The sequence below is a fragment of the Podarcis raffonei genome, chromosome 1 (assembly GCF_027172205.1).
Source record: "Podarcis raffonei isolate rPodRaf1 chromosome 1, rPodRaf1.pri, whole genome shotgun sequence".
NCBI classification, from domain to species: domain Eukaryota; kingdom Metazoa; phylum Chordata; class Lepidosauria; order Squamata; family Lacertidae; genus Podarcis; species Podarcis raffonei.
Window position 1 is genome coordinate 5,467,738 of NC_070602.1, and position 20,393 is coordinate 5,488,130.

A 20,393-nucleotide genomic window follows, 5' to 3' on the forward strand; every position below is an offset into this window, starting at 1 on the left:
GAATATCCAACATGAAAATTCAGAGGGGTGTTAGCAGAATCAAGCACATTTCACTTTGGACTTCGCGAGTTGCAACTGAGCAGGGCTTCAGGCTAGCTTCACGAGAGAGCCTGCTAATGACATGATATTTTGCCATAGTCAGAAGGATAATTTGCCTTGTGGCTTCCTGTATTTTGCTTCCAGGCAGCCCTGACCGAGAAGTGCTCAACTTGTCACCTTTGTCCCGCGGTTGATTGGAGGATCTGAAAACTCACTTAAAGGAGCCAGTGATTTTTTTTTTCCACGCTCCCTCCGGCGAGCCAAACTTTGCAGCCCAGCTGGGTTTGCTGCTCTACGTACGCTTATCTGTTTTGGTTGTCAGAGTGACATATTTTCCCTTGATCTGCCATGGGAAAGTCATTTATACAAAGCAGGAAGGAAGTTGCATTGCAGGCGAGTGATGAAGGACTTGGCATAAGCCGCCTTCCCACTTTTCCAGAGCGCTTTCCGGAATCACACCACCACTGGGAATGGTGAAATCCTTTTGACACTGAGCTCAGAGCTCATTCCCGGCATCCATTTGCATTGCAATGCCATGTCTTAATCAGAGGAGGCTGGTCAGAAGGAAAAAGGAAGAGGCTTCTGAATCAGGCCAATGGCTCATCTGGTCCCAAATGTCCTGTGGTCAGTCAGAGGTGTGATGGGAATTTTATGGTCTTAGATATATGGTAATGTTCATAAGCGTACCAACTAAGCACGTACATAGATCAGCACAGGAAGACCAACCTGGAACCATTTTGATTCCTAAACTAGGCAAATGTTTTCTCTGCAAGGTCAAAGTGGGAAACCTCCCCATTGTCTCTTTCCTCTCAAATCCTGTCTTAAAGGTAAAGGGACCCCTGACCATTAGGTCCAGTCGTGACCGACTCTGGGGTTGCGGCGCTCATCTCACTTTATTGGCCGAGGGAGCCGGCGTACAGCTTCCGGGTCATGTGGCCAGCATGACCAAGCCACTTCTGATGAACCAGAGCAGCGCACGGAAACGCCGTTTACCTTCCCGCCAGAGCGGTACCTATTTATCTACTTGCACTTTTTCAAACTGCTAGGTTGACAGGAGCAGGGACTGAGCAACAGGAGCTCACCCCGTCGCGGGGATTCGAACTGCCAACCTTCTGATTGGCAAGTCCTAGGCTCTGTGGTTTAACCCACAGCGCCACCCGCATCCCTGTCTTAAGGGCACATTTAAGATATGAATAGGGTGTGAGCCTGTGACCTGGCCCAGGAACTAAGTATTTATCATTACAAAGGACAGGCCAGGCTACCCAGGCAATCCAATCAAGTAACCTGCCAGACAGGAGATAAACAACGACAGGAGAAAAACAACATTCAAATTTCTGTTTAAGACCGCCTTTTCTGTGATGTAGGTATGATGTATCTGAGGGGTGCTCTTAGGTTACACCCCTTCTGTGATGTATGTATGATGTTTCTGGGGGTGGTCTTGATCTACAGGGTGGCAATTTCAAAAGTCTTTATAAGGCCTTGCGTGCCATTTTTCTGGGTTCCTCCTCTCTCCTGCGGGTGAGGGGAGCACCCTGTTGCAACAGATCAATAAAGATCAAACTTACTAGCTGCTTTGCTTCTCAATATTCTCTGGTTGGCCTCTGTTATTCTCTCCTACCAATAGGGAACCTATGTAAGGACTCTATATGGGCTCTTGGATACCCCATAAGGGAAAAGGGCAATTTTTATTTACAACGGAGGCTTGTAGGAAACCAGCAAGCAGGGTCCAGGCACAAGGCTACTCTCCATAGCTGTCAACCGTCCCTTATTTGGCGGGAAACTCCCTTATCCCAGTGCCGTTTCCCGCTGCTGTCCCGGATTGATGATGTCCCTTAAATTCCCCGGGTTTCATGCTCACCCGGCTCGGGAGGGAAGCAGCGGCTCGGGGTCCTCTGCCTCGAGAGAGAGCGCGCACGAGCTGCCGCGTCTCCGTCTCTCCCTTTTCCCCCTCAGGGGCGCGTTGTGAGGAGACGGGTGGCGGCAGGCGGGCAGGCAGCCCCTCTCTTGCGAGACTTCCGCCGTGCTGCCAGGGGAAGCCAGAGGCGGCAGCGGTGGCTGAGGAGGCAGCCCGAGGAAGGAGGAAGAGAAGGGTATGGGGAGCGACGCAGAAGGGCGGCGCTTCAGCAGCCGCCGCGGCACCGCAAGCGCCTCGTGCCAAGATCGCGGGCGGCGTGGGTGAGAGTCTCTCTCCCTCCCTCCCTCTCTCTCAGGCGGGGAAGAGCCGATGGAACTCCTCACACCAGGACGATGGCAGCCCCGACGTGCTGCTTAGCATCCCCTCCAACCAGTGCAGCATCTTAATGCAGTGATTTCCCTCTCTGCATCCCTTTCATAATTCTATTTGTATAAATCATTTGTCCACCCATAGTTCAAATTTTTACTACAAGTTTTCTGTCAATCCTACCAATGTATGTAACTCTTTACAATAGCTTTTCAAATAAATTATAAACTTTCCCTATCCTTTATTAAAGAGGTTTCTAATTCTGCCTGTAAGCTTTGCCATCTCGACATCGTTCATCAGTTTTGTCTGCCACTCTTCTTTGGTTGGAGTTGTAGACCCTTAGGATCATCTAGTCCAACCCCCTGCAAAACACAGTCAGTTGCAGCCAAAGCAGCATGGCTCCATCAGTGCCGGATTTCTGTACAAGCTAAGCAAAATCCCTTATTTTGGCTGCTGATCCCTTATTTCCAAATCTGTAAGTTGACAGCTATGCCACTCTCCCTTCCGGCAGTTCTCAGCAAATTCAGAAGCATCGAACTGTGGAGTCAGGGCATAGCCATTGACAATATTATTTCCTCCATGAATGTGTCCAATCCTCCACGTTTGTGGGCACCGTTGCCTCTTGTGGCAGGGAGTTCCACAGTCAAACTACGTGGTGTATGTTGTTTTATCTGTCCTGAGTATTCCAACATTCAGCTTCATTGGCTGACCACGAGTTCTAGCATATTAAGAGAGCCAGTGTGGTGTAGTGGTTAAGAGCGGTGGACTCGTAATCTGGTGAACCGGGTTCGCTTCCCCACTCCTCCACATGCAGCTGCTGGGTGACCTTGGGCTAGTCACGCTTCTCTGAAGTCTCTCAGCCCCACTCACCTCACAGAAGAAGAAGAAGAAGAAGAAGAAGAAGAAGAAGAAGAAGAAGAAGAAGAAGAGGAGGAGGAGGAGGAGTAGTAGTAGTAGTAGTAGTAGTAGTAGTTTGGATTTGATATCCCGCTTTAGCACTACCCTAAGGAGTCTCAAAGGGGCTAACATTCTCCTTTCCCTTCCTCCCCCACAACAAACATTCTGTGAGGTGAGTGGGGCTGCATGTGGAGGAGCGGAGACGCGAACCCAGTTCACCTGATTACGAGACTACCGCTCTTAACCACTACACCACACTGGCTCTCAAACAGAGTGTTTGTTGTGGGGCAGGAAGGGAAAGGAGATTGTGAGCCGCTTTGAGTTGTCTTTGTCCATGGAGTTTTCTTGGCAGGGATACTGGAGTGGCTTGCCGGTTCCTGCTCCAGGTGGATCACGTTTGGTCAAAACTCTCCACTATGACCTGTCCATCTTGGGTGGCCCTGCATGGCAGAGCTCATAGCTTCTCTGAGTTATTCAAGCCCCTTCGCCACAGCAAGGCAGTGATCCATGAAGGGAAGCTGAGACTCCAATACATTGGCCACCTCATGAGAAAAGAAGACTCCCTAGAAAAGACCCTTTGAGACTCCTTGTTGTTGTTGTTTAGTCGTTTAGTCGTGTTCGCCTCTTCGTGACCCCCTGGACCAGAGCACGCCAGGCACTCCTGTCTTCCACTGCCTCCCGCAGTTTGGTCAGACTCATGTTTGTAGCTTCGAGAACACTGTCCCACCATCTGGTCCTCTGTCGTCCCCTTCTCCTTGTGCCCTCCATCTTTCCCAACATCAGGGTCTTTTCCAGGGAGTCTTCTCTTCTCATGAGGTGGCCAAAGTCTTGGAGCCTCAGCTTCAGAATCTGTCCTTCCAGTGAGCACTCAGGGCTGATTTCCTTCAGAATGGATAGGTTTGATCTTCTTGCAGTCCATGGGACTCTCCAGAGTCTCCTCCAGCACTAGAATTCAAAAGCATTGATTCTTCTGCGATCAGCCTTCTTGATGGTCCAGCTCTCACTTCCATACATCACTACTGGGGAAACCATGGCTTTAACTATACGGACCTTTGTTGGCAAGGTGATGCCTCTTCTTTTTAAGATGCTGTCTAGGTTTGCCATCGCCTTTCTCCCAAGGAGCAGTCGTCTTTTAATTTCGTGGCTGCTTGAGACTCCTTAGGGTAGTGATAAAGTGGGGTATCAAATCCAAAACACTTCTAGAAAATCTTTTCTCAATAAACTTCTATCTTGACACCTCTTACTCATCTTGTCCCTAAACGAAGAAGTCCCCATCACTGCAACCTTTCATGGGCATAGCCAGGGGAGGACGGGGGGGCAGTTGCCCCTCCCCATCAAAATACTTAACTGAAACTAGAAATGGACTAGACTTACTGAGTGTGTGCAGAAAAACTGCATTGGAGAAAAAGGAGGAACTGCTGGAAAGGTTTTCAGCAAATCCAAGAAAACTTGTTTTAGTTTAGACTTTTTTAAAAATAAGATGGGAAAAGGTGTGTTCTTTGTAGTTTTGCGAAACAGACTCATTAACCATATGATGCTTCATGCTATGCCTACTAAGTCCAAACCGTTTTGCAGCATTTGGGTTCCGTTATTATTAGAGACAATCTCCTTTCGTTTCACTGTGGTGGCTTGGTCAAATGGGGGTGGGGTTTTTCAGCTGAACCCCCAAAGCAAAATGAGAGGTGAAGGGTGGAGTAATTGGGGGGGCAGTGGGAAATTCAGGCCCTGCCTGAGTCTATATTTGCCAGGAAACTTTATCAAACCACCATCCTCTCCTCCTCCCTGCATAACCCTCCCAGTCATTTTTTAAAATCAGGTTTCAACTGGTGTTGACTTGAATTGCAGCCCGCTTATTTGAAAAGCTTGGACAGCCGATAACCTAACTGCCCACTTGTTCTTATCTCCATGAGGACCAGGAATTTGGCAAGTTGCTCTCTTCTGAAGAGGATCTGGCAGAAGCAGGGAGTTCGCTTCCCCCTTCACTGCCCTCATCTGCTGAGAGTGGCATGTGAGTCATGGGCGGGGGGGCGGGGGCTTCCTCCTCTGGAGCTAAGAGAGCAATCTCCTGGGTATTCCTGGGGAGATAAGTCCCTAAAGAGCTGTGGAAACAGAGGTGACTTCTTCTGGAATGTTTTAGACTCAAATTGTTGTTGTTTAGTCGTTTAGTCGTGTCCGACTCTTCGTGACCCCCTGGACCAGAGCACGCCAGGCCCTCCTGTCTTCCACTGCCTCCCGCAGTTTGGTCAAATTCATGCTGGTAGCTTCGAGAACACTGTCCCACCATCTCGTCCTCTGTCGTCCCCTTCTCCTTGTGCCCTCCATCTTTCCCAACATCAGGGTCTTTTCCAGGGAGTCTTCTCTTCTTATGAGGTGGCCAAAGTCTTGGAGCCTCAGCTTCAGAATCTGTCCTTCCAGTGAGCACTCAGGGCTGATTTCCTTCAGAATGGAGAGGTTTGATCTTCTTGCAGTCCATGGGACTCTCAAGAGTCTCCTCCAGCACCAGAATTCAAAAGCATCCATTCTCTGGCGATCAGCCTTCTTTATGGTCCAGCTCTCACTTCCATACATCACTACTGGGAAAAGCATAGCTTTAACTATATGGACCTTTGTTGGCAAGGTGATGTCTCTGCTTTTTAAGATGCTGTCATTGCTTTCCTCCCAAGAAGCAGGCGTCTTTTAATTTCGTGGCCGCTGTGACCTCATGGGTAGAGACTTCATTTTATCTGTCCTGAGTCTTCCAGGCTCAGCTTCCTTAGATGCCCATGTATTCTAGTATTACAAGAGAGAAAACTTTTCACGATCCACTTTCTCCATGCCAGACATCGTTTTCTAAACCTCTAGAGAGACTTTGCCAAAGTGGAAGTAACGTACCTGAAGATTTTACCCCACTACTTACTGGTGTGCTGAATCAAAAAGGATTTGAAATCTTCTTTTAATTTAGATTTCCCAGCTGAGACACCGATTGGGTATCTGATTGACTTTTTACCAGGGGACAATTCCCTTTGCACTTCTGAAAAAGTGGCCTGTTTTGCCTTTAGAACGGCAATTTTAAGGAGAAACGTTTGTGGAGATGCTAAGTCAAATTCTTCAGGGAAGCAAACTCTTGCCTGGTTCCAGTAATTACTTTAACTGTGTGGTGTGTTATGTTTTGTTCTATGTATCTTCCTTTTTTTGTAATGTCTTCAGCTGCTCAAATGAATAATATTCTACGATATTCTACCTCAGACTTCTCTCATGTTGCCTCCTTCACCTGTTTCATGGCTGCATAACAAAGGAGTGCTTGCGAAGTGTTTCCAAGACAGTGCTGTATAAATATTAACCCTACCCAGAACAGCCCTTGCGTAAGGTGCAAAGAGGCCCTGGCAGGTATAAGCGGGGGAAAATTGTGATAATTATAGTGCTTGATGGGTGCGGACTTTTAAGCCACAACAGAACAGCCAACAGCTGTGGCTCACCCATCCCATTAAAATGTAATTTTTTTTTCATTTTTGAAAGCACCCATTGGTTTGACAGCATGGAATGGCTGTGTAAAGAGAGATTTGAAGCGCCACCCCCTTGGGAGCCTGCAGATGTCTTTTTTCCAAAGGGGTGGGTTTCAAGGCTTGGCCGACGCTGGAAGCCATGTTCTTTGTTGAAAGATGCGGCATGCGGTCCATGTATCTCTCTCGACTGCAGTTTCCAGGCATCTTTCATCCTAATCATCACATCCGAGGAAGGGAAGAACATGTGGCTGCCAGACCCATTTTCTGCCCAAGGCCACACACTTTCCACTCATTCTCGTTCGATATCCAAAGCAGTAGACATAGACAACTTCTTCTTTGGCGATCACTCGTAGCTGAGTAAGATTGTCTTCCATGAACACAGTCTTAACAGTGAGACCGTAAGTGACTGTGGAGGCCAATTCTGGATCCACACGTCCTTCCACAGTGGGGACATTGGTTTCCGGGCGGGAGTTGATCACGGTGTGGATTTGCCAAGTGTGCCTTCCTCTTAGCTGCTCCCTTGCGTCCGGAATTTGAGTGTCTTCAAAGCCCATGACACCTTTGGTCAAGGCTGTTCTCCAACTGGATCACTCGCAGGCCAGTGTTTCCCAATTGTCGGTGTTTATAGTACATTTTTTTAGATTTGCCTTGAGAGAGTCTTTAAACCTCTTTTGTTGACCACCAGCATTATGCGTTCCATTTTTAAGTTCGGAATAGAGTACAGTGGTACCTCGCAAGACGAATGCCTCGCAAGACAAAAAACTCGCAAGACGAAAGAGTTTTTGGTTTTTTGAGCTGCTTCGCAAGACGATTTTCCCTATGGGCTTGCTTCGCAAGACGGAAACGTCTTGCAAGTTTGTTTCCTTTTTCTTAACACCGTTAATACAGTTGCGACTTGACTTCGAGGAGCAACTCATAGCACGCGGTGTGGTAGCCTTTTTTGAGGTTTTTGAAGACTTTGGTGATTTTTGAAGCTTTTCCAAAACTTTTCCGAAACCGTGCTTCGCATGACGAAAAAACTCGCGGAACGAATTAATTTCGTCTTGCGAGGCACCACTGTACAGTGGTACCTCGGGTTACAGACGCTTCAGGTTACAGACTCCGCTAACCCAGAAAGAGTACCTCAGGTTAAGAACTTTGCTTCAGGATGAGAACAGAAATCGTTCTCCGGCGGCTCTGGCGGCGCAGCAGCAGCAGGAGGCCCCATTAGCTAAAGTGGTGCTTCAGGTTAAGAACAGTTTCAGGTTAAGAACAGACCCCCAGAATGAATTAAGTACTTAACCCGAGGTACCACTGTATATATGGGACGTGGGTGGCGCTGTGGGTTAAACCACAGAGCCTAGGACTTGCCGATCAGAAAGTCGGCGGTTCGAATCCCCGCGATGGGGTGAGCTCCCGTTGCTCGGTCCCAGCTCCTGCCAACCTAGCAGTTCGAAAGCACAAAAGTGCAAGTAGATAAATAGGTACTGCTCCAGCAGGAAGGTAAATGGCATTTCCGTGTGCTGCTCTGGTTCGCCAGAAGCGGCTTAGTCATGCTGGCCACATGACCCGGAAGCTGTACGCCGGCTCCCTCGGCCAATAAAGCGAGATGAGCGCCGCAGCCCCAAAGTCGGCCACAACTGGACCTAATGGTGAGGGGTCCTTTTACCATATATTTTTGGGGGGACGGAACACTCCCCATAATACACCAGCAATAAGAAGAAGAATTAATATGGTGGAATTTCCCTGGGGAGTTTCCCCTGGGCCTGTCTTCTGTCATTGCAAAACCAGAGCCAAGCTTCAAGGGACAAGAGGCGTTTCGCTCATTAACGAAGAGGCTTCCTGGGTCTTTTGCCAGGAAAGTGACATAAAGCCGTTTCCCACTTCTTAGAAAGCTGTAAATGGAAGGAGGCCTTTTATCATGGCTGGCTTATTGTTTGCCGCTCTCTCCCTGTCCCTGTCTTCTTCTGTTTGGTGTCTGTCGAGTGAAAAGGGGCTGCGCAGTCTATGTGAGCGTGGTTTGAATGACACGGCACCCGGGGGGAAATGGTGGCAAAAGCTTAATTGCAATAACGTTAAACGAAGATCCGTCCCGCTTCCAGCATGAGGCTGCGGAGAATGGAGTCGGGCACCATCTAGCGGGGTGTGCGCACACCCTTTTGGTCAAGGCTTTTCAGTAAAGCTCTTCAGGCGTAGGAGAACTGTTTTGTTCTGGGTCAAGCCATTACTGGTGACTGGGAGCGGCCGCCGAGACCACATAACACTGGTCTTGAAAGACCTACATTGGCTCCCAGTACGTTTCTGAGCACAATTCAAAGTGTTGGTGGTGACCTCTAAAGCCCTCGGTCCTGTATACCTGAAGGAGCGTCTCCACCCCCATCGTTCTACCCGGACACTGAGGTCCAGCGCTGAGGGCCTTCTGGCGGTTCCCTCACTGCGAGAAGCAAAGCTACAGGGAACCAGGCAGAGGGCCTTCTCGGTGGTGGCACCCGCCCGGTGGAATGCCCTTCCACCAGATGTCAAAGAGAACAACAACTACCAGACTTTTAGAAGATATCTGAAGGCAGCCCTGTTTAGGGAAGTTTTTAATGTGTGATACCTTATATGGTGATGGGTGTAGTAAAAGCCATGACCGGATGATGTAACGTGAGACATTGGCAGACCGGCCAAGAGGCAGAGGGGAACAAAGGAGAATAAAATCGGAGGAGAGTGGTCGAAGGAGCTGCTCATCCCATCCTGAGAATATTGCTGGTTCTCTGTGTCTTTTTTCTATGCTGTGCACCATTTAATGACGGCTGGACTTCCGTCAACTTGTAGAGTTGGAAGGGATCCCAAGGGTCATCTAGTCCAACCCCCCTGAGATGCAGGAATCTCAACTAGATACATGGGGCTACCTTTGAAGGTGACCTGGAAACTGCAATTAATCCAGAATGCGGCAGCTAGACTGGTGACTGGGAGCGGCCGCCGAGACCGCATAACATTGGTCTTGAAAGACCTACATTGGCTCCCAGTACGTTTCCGAGCACAATTCAAAGTGTTGGTGCTGACCTTTAAAGCCCTAAACGGCCTTGGCCCAGTATATCTGAAGGAGCGTCTCCACCCCCATCATTCAGCCCTGACACTGAGGTCCAGCTCCAAGGGCCTTCTGGCGGTTCTCTTCCTGCAAGAAGTGAGGTTACAGGGAACCAGACAGAGGGCCTTCTCGGTGGTGGCACCCGCCCTGTGGAACGCCCTCCCATCAGCTGTCAAGGCAATAAACAACTACCTGACATTCAGAAGACATCTTAAGGCAGCCCTGTTCAGGGAAGTTTTTAATGTGTGATATTTTAGTGTATTTTTGGTCTCTGTGGAAGCCGCCCAGAGTGGCTGGGGAAACCCAGCCAGATGGGTGGGGTACAAATAAATTATTATTATTATTATTATTATTATTATTATTATTATTATTATTATTCCAACTAGCTCAGTCAAGGGCTATCAGCCACGATGGCTTTGCTTTGTCTCCACAGCTGGAGACAGCGACGCTTCTGAAAATCAGTTGCTGGAAACCACAGCAGGGGTGAGTTACTCTAGTGCAGGGGTCTGCACACTTACCGCGCCTCGGGCTGGTGTCTCCAGCGCCGATCGCGCAGCGGGCTGGAGGGCGGGGGAGCACGTGCCCATACGCATGCACACGCCCTATTTCCGGCGCACTTCCGGGTCGGAGGAGCACTGAAAATGGCTTGTGTGCATGTGCATGGGCCTCCTCTGACCCAGATATGACCAGAAATAACGCGCAAGCTATTTCTGGTGCTCCTCCGACCTGGAGGTGGGCAGCAGCGCAGCGTCAGTAAGAGCAGGCGGCAGCAGCGGGCAGCGGGGGTCGCCACGGTCCAGATAAACGAGTCCTTCAGGCCTTATCCGGCCCGTGGGCCTTAGTTTGGGGACTCCTGTGCTCAGATCCCGCTTGCTGGTTTCCCACAGGCGACTGCTCAGCCACTGTGAGGACAGGATGCTGAACTAGATAGGCTATCCATCGTTCTGCCAGGACACTGAGGTCCAGCTCTGAGGGCCTTCTGCGGTTCCCTCGCTGCGAGAAGCCAAGTTACAGGGAACCAAGCAGTGGGCCTTCTCGGTGGTGGTGCCCGCCCTGTGGAACGCCCTCCCGTCAGATGTCAAGGAAATAAACAATTATCTGACTTTTAGAAGACATCTGAAGGCAGCCCTGTTAGGGAAGCTTTTAATGTTTAATAGGTTATTGTATTTTAGTGTTTTGTTGGAAGCCTCCCAGAGTGGCTGGGGGGACCCAGCCAGATGGGCGGGGTATAAGTAATAAATTATTATTATTGGCAGAGGTGGAGCTAGCTGTTCCGGCCCCTGGAGCGGCACACATGCTGTGCACCCGGGGGCAGCTAGCTGCCACTGGGACCAGGCTAGCTGCCCGCAGGGGCACCGCCCGTGGCAAGCAGTGATCATCCCAGGGGGTGCCACCTGCGGCAAGCATCCCAGGGGGGCAGTGGGGCCATGTCACACACACACACACACACACACACACACACCCCAGGGATGACACCTGGGGCGGACCGCATGCACCGCACCCCCCTTCCTCTGCCAGTGGCTATTAGCCTGATCCGGAAGGCTCGTCTTATGTTTTTAATCTGATGTTTTGCTAAGTGCCCCCTGGGTTTTATTTGTGGCAGGGGGTAGGGGTTGTATCCTAGTGCTGTTTTTGACCTGTAAAGTCTTAAATGACTCAGGACCAAAAAAAAGGTAAGAGTATTGGGGGGAACTCCACAATGAATTGACAAAAATGTTTTAGTTTTATTTTTTATTTTGTTCAACACAAATATTTTATTATTAAAATAATTCAACATTAATACATACATATTACAAATATACAAACATACAGTGGTACCTCAGGTTACATACGCTTCAGGTTACATACGCTTCAGGTTACAGACTCCGCTAACCCAGAAATAGTACCTTGGGTTAAGGACTTTGCTTCAGGATGAGAACAGAAATCTTGCTCCAGTGGCATGGCGGCAGCAGGAGGCCCCATTAGCTAAAGTGGTGCTTCAGGTTAAGAAGAGTTTCAAGTTAAGAACGGACCTCCGGAACGAATTAAGTACCGTATTTTTCGCTCTATAAGACGCACCAGACCACAGGACGCACCTAGTTTTTGGAGGAGGAAAACAAGAAAAAAAATATTCTGAATCTCAGAAGCCAGAACAGCAAGAGGGATCGCTGCGCAGCGAAAGCAGCAATCCCTCTTGCTGTTCTGGCTTCTGGGATAGCTGCGCAGCCTGCATTCGCTCCATAAGACGCACACACATTTCCCCTTACTTTTTAGGAGGGAAAAAGTGAGTCTTATAGAGCAAAAAATACGGTACTTAAACTGAGGTACCACTGTACAAACAAACATTTCATACAATCCTTACAAATACTCATACATACCCACACTCAATCCCACATATATTTCCTTTCCCCACCACCACGCCTCACTTTTAAAGTACTTCTCCAAAAAAAACCCCACAAAAAAACCAGAGTCCTTTTTGTTGGGGATAATGCAGACTGAAATTCCTAGGTGTCACAAAAAGCTATTTATGTATGCCACTACTGCGGCCCGTGTTTTGTTAGCCCCAAAATGGAAAACGAGCGAGGTCCCAACTAAAGAAGAATGGCAACTTAAGTTGACAGAATATGCGCAGCTTGCAGACTAAACATATGGAGCGGGAAGAACATACGTTTAGAGAAGATTGGAAAATGTTTATTGACTATATGGGGGGAAATTGTGTGCACCTGATAACATTGGCAGCGTTAAGATAAATTCAACAGTGTAAATAAGTTTAGATGGAAGTAATAATTGAATACTGAACGGTTTCGTTTTTGTAAAATATGCAGGGATTTATCTATTGTAAAATGAACCATGGAAAGAGAAGAATGGAAGACACTGATATTATTGTTACGAAAAAGGAGCAATGCAGAAGCGAGCTCCAGATGGCTGGAATGGTAAACAGGATGTGGATGTTATTGGAATTTACCGTGGGAACCAGGGACGGTCTATTCAGTGCACTGAGCACCGGATGTTAGCTCAGAGTGGCACATGACCCTGTACTGGAAGTACATGGGTGGAGTTATTCTCACTCTGCAGTTGTGAATCAGAGGGTACAGACGTGTTTTCTCTGTACTGCTGAAAGACAGGAATAAAGACATGTAAATATATTTCTGTCTGTCTCTTTCCCCCCTCCTGGATATGGGAGGGGGAGGAATGGTGTGTTCTTCTTTCACGTTGGGAAGAATCGCCGAGGGAGACCTCCCTTGATCCTGCCGGGAGTCGCTGGCAGGGGAGGTCAGCAAGGATTCAAGCCGGGCACCTGGAGGGTGGCCAAATTCCTCAGAGCTCGCTGGCTCTGCTGGCTTGAATCCGACATCTGGTAGCAGAGCCGATGGATTTAAGATCTATCAGAATCTGCATGAGAGGTGAGAGGTCGATGAATCGTTGCCATCCTCTGCACCTAAGGAGATAAAGAAAGCGTCTGCCTGCAGCCAGAAGCTGAACAGAACAGACAGCTGGACACCGAGAGGAGTGTATGCTCAAAGGTATGCTGCATTTCGGGCTATTGAGAGTGAACAGAAAGGTTTGATTCTCTGTTCATGAGAGAGCTGCGTTTGAGAAAAACAGCTCTGAAAGAAAGGCTTGCATACCAGGGATTCTTGTGGTTAGATAAGGAATCCCGTCCTGAGCAGGTTGCTAGGCAACGACAGCCAGCACTTGTAAAGTTACTGAATGGCTCAAAGAGCCTGGGAAGAGGAATTGTTTTGACTACGCAGTTTTGCAAGGACTTTGAAAACAGCGTAAAGTTTGCCTGCCTATAAAAAGCAGTAAACAGCCGAGAGACTTTTGGGTTTTACTGGCTTGAAAGTGAAAGCAGGCTTGAGAGAGAAAGCACAGACTTGAGTTCAGCATGGATTCCAAGAAGGGGGGAGCGTTACCTTGTCCACCTCCCCTGAGTGCCGTGGTTCTGGGTGAACACAGCCGGCATGCTGCACTGGAAGTAAAGCACAGGGGGAGGGAGGAACGGAGTTCTAATTCCCCCACCGATGAAGCTACTGGAGTGGATGCTGTAGCTTTGAACGCTGTCCGATGTTACAATTGTGGACAGGCTGGGCATCTTCAGCGGAACTGTAAGAAGCCACGTCAGCCAAAAGTAGCTAAGGGCCGCTCAGCAAAGCCTGAGGCGTCAGGCAAAGGTCATACCTGGAAACCTGGAAAGGCTTTGATGGTGAAAGGAACCACGCCAGATGTTGGGAACTCGTTTGTTATTGACACTGGAGCGACGGTTCATATGTCCCCACACAGAGAACTCTTTTCAACGTTTAAGAAGCAAAGCTTCGCTGTGAAACAGGCCAACGGTCAGGAGCTGGAAGCGGCCGGCGTAGGGACTGTCTATCTTAAGAGTCTGAACTTGACAATAAACAATGTTTACTTGGTTCCTGAATTGAAGTTCAATCTGCTGAGTGTTTCGCAGATTGCAAAGAAAGGACTGAGATTGTCCTACGATGCTGAGAGCTGCAAGATCTACAAAGATGGAGAGTTATTTCTTTCGGCCAGGGAGAAGGATGGACTTTATTTGTTGACTTTTGCACAAAGTGATTACATGGAATGTAATTCATCTGTGTCTAACCTAGTTTCTCTTGCAGGTGTGAGCAAGAAGAAGACCGGAGTCAACAGAGCATTTCAGCGGGTGTATGCTGATGTGATTGGTCCTCTAGAACCATCTAGAGGCAATGCAAGATATTATCTTGTGTGTGTGGATCATTTCTCTAACTTTGTCTGGATTTATATGTTGAGAAAGCCACAGGAAGCCTTGGAGAGGTTTCAGGAGTTTTGTGACAAGGTTAAGAGTATGCATGATGCTAACATTGATTGTCTATTCACAGATGAGAAGCAGATTTTTCTTTTACAGGATTTCCAGCGGTTCCTGAAGAAGAAGGGGATAAGACACAAGATTGCTGTTTCAGCGGAAGCGTGGAACAGGGGTGTCTGTGTACGGGTGAACAGAGAATTGCAAAAGGGGATGAATGCGCAATTGCTTAGTTCACATCTGCCACATGAGTACTGGGCCGAGTCTCTGATATCGTATTGTTATACGAAAATGAGAAAGGTTTCAAAAGAGTTGGGAAGTTCTCCTTTTGAGAAACTGTTCCACAGAAAACCTTCTGTTGCCCATTTCAAGGTTTTTGGGTCTCATGTGAGGACAGAAGCTCCAGGTGGAGTAAAGAATGCCAGAGGCATTTTTGTGGGGTATGAAAAGGGTCTCTACAGAGTAATTTTGTCTGAATCTGGTCAGGTGATTCTCACAAAATTTCTAGAGAGTGCTCCTGAACAGGAGAGAGTGATAGTACACACATTTCCCACTGAGGACGATTCAGATGATGATGATTTTACAGATTACAGTGGTACTGAGAGTGATGACACTGATAGCTCGGAGAGCTCAGTTGTCACAGTCATTGAGGGGAAGTCTCACACAATGGATAGGCCTTCACAGGTGAAGGATGAACCACTGTTTACCATTGGAACTGGTTCTCCAAAGAGTCCTGAGACTGGACCAGTGAGCAGAGAGGATCAGCACCTCATACGTAGGTCTGAGAGAGTTACAAAGGGTCAACCACCCAGGGGGTACTCAAAAGAGTTTGCTAACTTAGCTGTTGCATGTGTTGCTGTTGTACAGAACCGAGGACAGGTTGCAGCTGTGTCTAAGTCAGAGACAAAGACACAACAGAGAGTTGCTAGCCAAGGTAATGCAGATGCACTCATTCCTTGGAAGCCAGACAACCAGAGAGGTACACTGGGGAAACCAGTGACGGGGAGTTCCAAGGGTGGAACTGAAACAACAGGGGAGTGTTATGTGTATAACAACTGTTTGTTTTCTTCTCTGGATCACGCTTTGCTTGCCGCAACACGCATTGATTCTTTTGGGGGAGGATGTTACGAAAAAGGAGCAATGCAGAAGCGAGCTCCAGATGGCTGGAATGGTAAACAGGATGTGGATGTTATTGGAATTTACCGTGGGAACCAGGGACGGTCTATTCAGTACACTGAGCACCGGATGTTAGCTCAGAGTGGCACATGACCCTGTACTGGAAGTACATGGGTGGAGTTATTCTCACTCTGCAGTTGTGAATCAGAGGGTACAGACGTGTTTTCTCTGTACTGCTGAAAGACAGGAATAAAGACATGTAAATATATTTCTGTCTGTCTCTTCCCCCCCCCCCCGGATATGGGAGGGGGAGGAATGGTGTGTTCTTCTTTCACGTTGGGAAGAATCGCCGAGGGAGACCTCCCTTGATCCTGCCGGGAGTCGCTGGCAGGGGAGGTCAGCAAGGATTCAAGCCGGGCACCTGGAGGGTGGCCAAATTCCTCAGAGCTCGCTGGCTCTGCTGGCTTGAATCCGACAATTATAAGGGTGTTAAAATGAGTATTTTAAATTGCTAAACAGAAAATTTAATTTAAAAATTATTTTAAAAAGAAAAAATGACTCAGGACCACAATACCACAAGGACTCCCTTTCCCCTTACGAATCTACCTGGACTCTGTGTTCACCATCGGAGACCCTTCTTTGTGTGCCGCCTCCATGAGAGGTCTGGAGGGTGGCAACACAAGAACGGGGCCTTTTCGGTAGTGGCTCCCTGTTCATGGAATGCTCCCCCCAGGAAGGCTCACCTGGCGCCTTCGTTATATATCATTAGGTGCCAGGCAATGGATCCAAACTGCAGGAAAGAAGATTCCACCTAAACATTAGGAAGAACTTCCTGACAGTAAGAGCTGTTTGACAGTGGAATTTGCTGCCAAGGAGTGTGGTGGAGTCTCCTTCTTTGGAGGTCTTTAAGCAGAGGCTTGACAACCATATGTCAGGAGTGCTCTGATGGTGTTTCCTGCTTGGCAGGGGGTTGGACTCGATGGCCCTTGTGGTCTCTTCCAACTCTAGGATTCTATGATTCTATGATTCTAACCAGGCCTTCGGCTGATTAATATTGTTGTAGACTTAGGATAAGCATAGAAATTAATAAATTCTGGGGTTATTTGGGATGGGAAGGGAGAAATATAAGAATATTCTGCAACCTTTTAAATGCATTTGTGGAAAGGGGGGTATTGATTTGTTGTTTCTGTTTTTAACTATTAACTTGTGTTTTTACCTTGTGTTTTATACTGCGAACCGCCCTGAAATCTTGTGGGGAAGGGTGGTATAGAAATCTAATGAATAATAATTATATTAAACAAATTATAATAATAGCCTAGCATGCTTAGGAAAGAAAGAGAGTATTCTTCAATAGTGCAAATGGAAGCTGTATGATTCCACCAACCCACAAAAAAAGACAAACAGATTTTGGAACATACAATTTGTATTTGAAAAGGGGTCTAATGTCTCACCTGCTGATGAATGCACAAAGCCAGTGGGGTCCCTGTGAAGGTGGAAGAGCCATTACTGCAGATGACCTTCTTGATAAGCATCTCTGGGAATTAATCTGCTTGCAATTGTCTTCTCTGGGGCACCCCCTGCCCTCCCCCCAACATCTCAGCCCTGGCTCTATATTTCCCTATGGCTCCAGGAAGAAGCAACCAAAGGCAGTAAAAGAGATTAAGATAAGAATGGGTCATGGTGACAGCAGGACTGGCAGAGCCTAGCCTGGGGCAATGAAGATGCAGGCTTGCCAACAGAAGGATCGGCCATCCTTTGGGATTTGGGGCTTGGGAATCAAAACTGACCTCAGAGGCAAGAAGGATGGAGAACAGGATTGTGATTTATGAGCCACAAAGCAGAACCTGCCAGTGCCTTCTATGCGCTTTCTTTACAACGTGTCTTTTGTGCATTATTTGTGATCTCTCTGATATTTGCGGAGGGTATCATTTTAAAGCCTTTCTGTTTCCAAATACTTCACTCGTCTCTTCTCTGAAAATAACTTTGCACACAATTTTCAGCCCTGGCTTTAAGCACATTATAGCTCAACTGTTTCCAAACAGATTCTTAAAGCACGTGTCCTTAAAAACACTTCAGATCATCCTATCTTTTTTTGTTTCTCTTTCGCCTTCCCTCCCTCCCTTGGGTGGCCAGAATGGATGGTTTTTTCACTCCTTTCGGAAAAGTCTTGCAAACTGGGGAATCACACCCACAGCTCAAGTCGATTTTATGCTTGCTGACTTGAGATTATGGTATTGTTAACCATTTCGGTAGCCCAAGCTATTTCCATTGGCGACGCAGGCGCCAAAGACACTTGAAGAGAGAGAGACTGCATGCAAGTGGTGTTGTTTTTTGGTTACTTTGAATTTACTGACATGCTCTGCATTTTGTATATTTGCATTTTCAATGTTCTCTCTTTGAATGTTTTGAATGTTTGCAGTAAGCTGCTTTGGACACAACTAGTTCTGGGAAAACAGCTTATAAGAAAAGCCAGTCAATCAATCAATCAATCAATCAATCAATCAAGTGTTTATACACTAATGCTAGAAGCCTCTGAACCACCTTTACTGGGGTGCTTGGTTTCAGAAGATGGCATTGACTTCAGCCTAGAATAGCATTAGCCTTTTTTGCTGCTGCATCGCACTGTGCCACCCTGCTCCATCCACCATGACAGAGAAATTATCCCTCCATCGGCAGCAATTTTGGGTGAGATTTTGCCGATTCTGTGTGAGCAGAGGAAGACAGTCAAGATCATGGGTAGGCAAACTAAGGCCCGGGGGCCGGATCCGGCCCAATCGCCTTCTCAATCCGGCCTGTGGGCGGTCCAGGAATCAGCATGTTTTTACATGAGTAGAATGTGTCCTTTTATTTAAAATGCATCTCTGAGTTATTTGTGGGGCATAGGAATTCATTCATTATTTTTTCCAAAATATAGTCCGGCCCCCCACAAGGTGTAAGGGACACTGCTAAAAAAAAGTTTGCTGACCCCTGGTCAAGATGATCAAGGGTCTGGAAACCAAGCCCTATGAGGAACAGTTGAGGGAGCTGGGTATGTTTAACCTGGGGGAAAATAGACTGAGAGGAGATATAATATCCATCTTCCAATATCTCAAGGGCTGTCCCATGGAGGAGGGAACAAGCTTGTTTTCTCCTGATCTGGAAGGTAGGACTCGAACCAATGGCTTCAACTGATTTTACAAGTTTTTTAAAATAATTGCAACAGTTCTGACTTTGAATATGGGCTAAGGTGGTGTAGGGCGGGGAGATATCTGGTTTTCAACATTGTGCTAAATCACCAGCTAAATGTCGTGATATAAGCCCTAGGACCCACGTACCTACGGGACCGCCTCTCCTGGTCTGCCCCACGGAGGACCTTAAGGTCCACAAATGACAACATTTTGGAGTTCCCAAGTTGCAAGGAGGTTCGATTGGTCTCAACTAGGGCCAGGGCCTTTTCAGTACTGGCCCCGACTTGGTGGAACTCTCTGCCACAAGAGACCAGGGCCCTGCAGGACTTGACATCTTTCCGCAGGGCCTGCATGACAGAGCTGTTCCACCTGGCCTTTGGTTTGGATTCAGTCTGACCCTTATGTTTCCCTCCCCTTATGGTTTTGATCTATAGGCTACTTTTAAAATGAGGCTGCATTTTAAATTGCATTTTAACCTGTGTTTTAAATTGGCCTCTCCTCCCCCCTATTATGTTTCTACTGTAATTTTACCAGTGTTAGCCGCCCTGAGCCCGGCTCTAGCCAGGGAGGGCGGGGTATAAATAAAATTTATTATTATTATATTTATTATTCAAGTTGCAAGAAAGGAGACTAAACATGGAAAAGCTTTCTGACAGGGGGAAAGGCTGTTCGCCAGTCTCCCTCAGGAGGTAGTGGACTCTCCTTCCTTGGAGGTTTTTAAGCAGAGGTTTTTGGATGGCCATCTGTACTGGATGCTTTAGCTGAGTTTCTTGCATGGCAGAGGGTTGAGCTAGATGACCGCTGGGGGTCCCTTCAAACTCTAAGATGCTATGATTCTAGTAACATTTTTTTAACAAAGGAGGAAACAAACAGGCTCCCCAGAGTGGCTGGGGAGACTCAGCCAGATGAGCGGGGTATAAATAAATTATTAGTATGTATAAACCATTCATTTTTTACACCCTGCTGTTCAAGTACATGATGTGCAAAAGGCTCACCGTCAGTGGTGCTTTATCGATCACATTATTATTTTGCAAGTGCATAATGTGATGCTAACAAACATATTTTTACAAAGCAGATTTTTAAAAGAGCGTTTTGCATTTATAAAGCAAGGGTGCCCTCTACTGCTGCAGTCGTGTTTTACTATAACTCCCTTTTCCCCCCTCACAGCCTGTACCCACTTACAAGGGAGTAAGCTCTGCTGAACTCAGCGAGACTTACTTCTGAGTAGGCACATATAGGGCTGTGTTGTCCATTGACGAAAGGAGGGGGGCACTCCAAGGAATAAATCCCTTATTCATAAAAACGTGGAATTAACAAAATGACTTATTCATATTTTAGATCCTCTGTGCTAGCAAGGGACCTGAAACTGTCTCTTAAAATCATGTGCATTTCACAACAGCAACTGATTCAGCAACTGAATTGAGAGATCATAGACAAATATGAAATAATAATGAAATGTATCTTTTTAATTTTGATGGCATTTTAATGTGATGCTGTGACTACCTTTTAAACAAAAAAAATTCACTGATACTTAATGTGAAAAACCGAAATTCATTGTGGATTTTAATTATGTGCTGTTATCTTTTCGTTTTTGGTTGTTTTATACTTGTAAACCGCTTTGAGTCAAGAGCATGCGGGGGCGGGGTCTTCA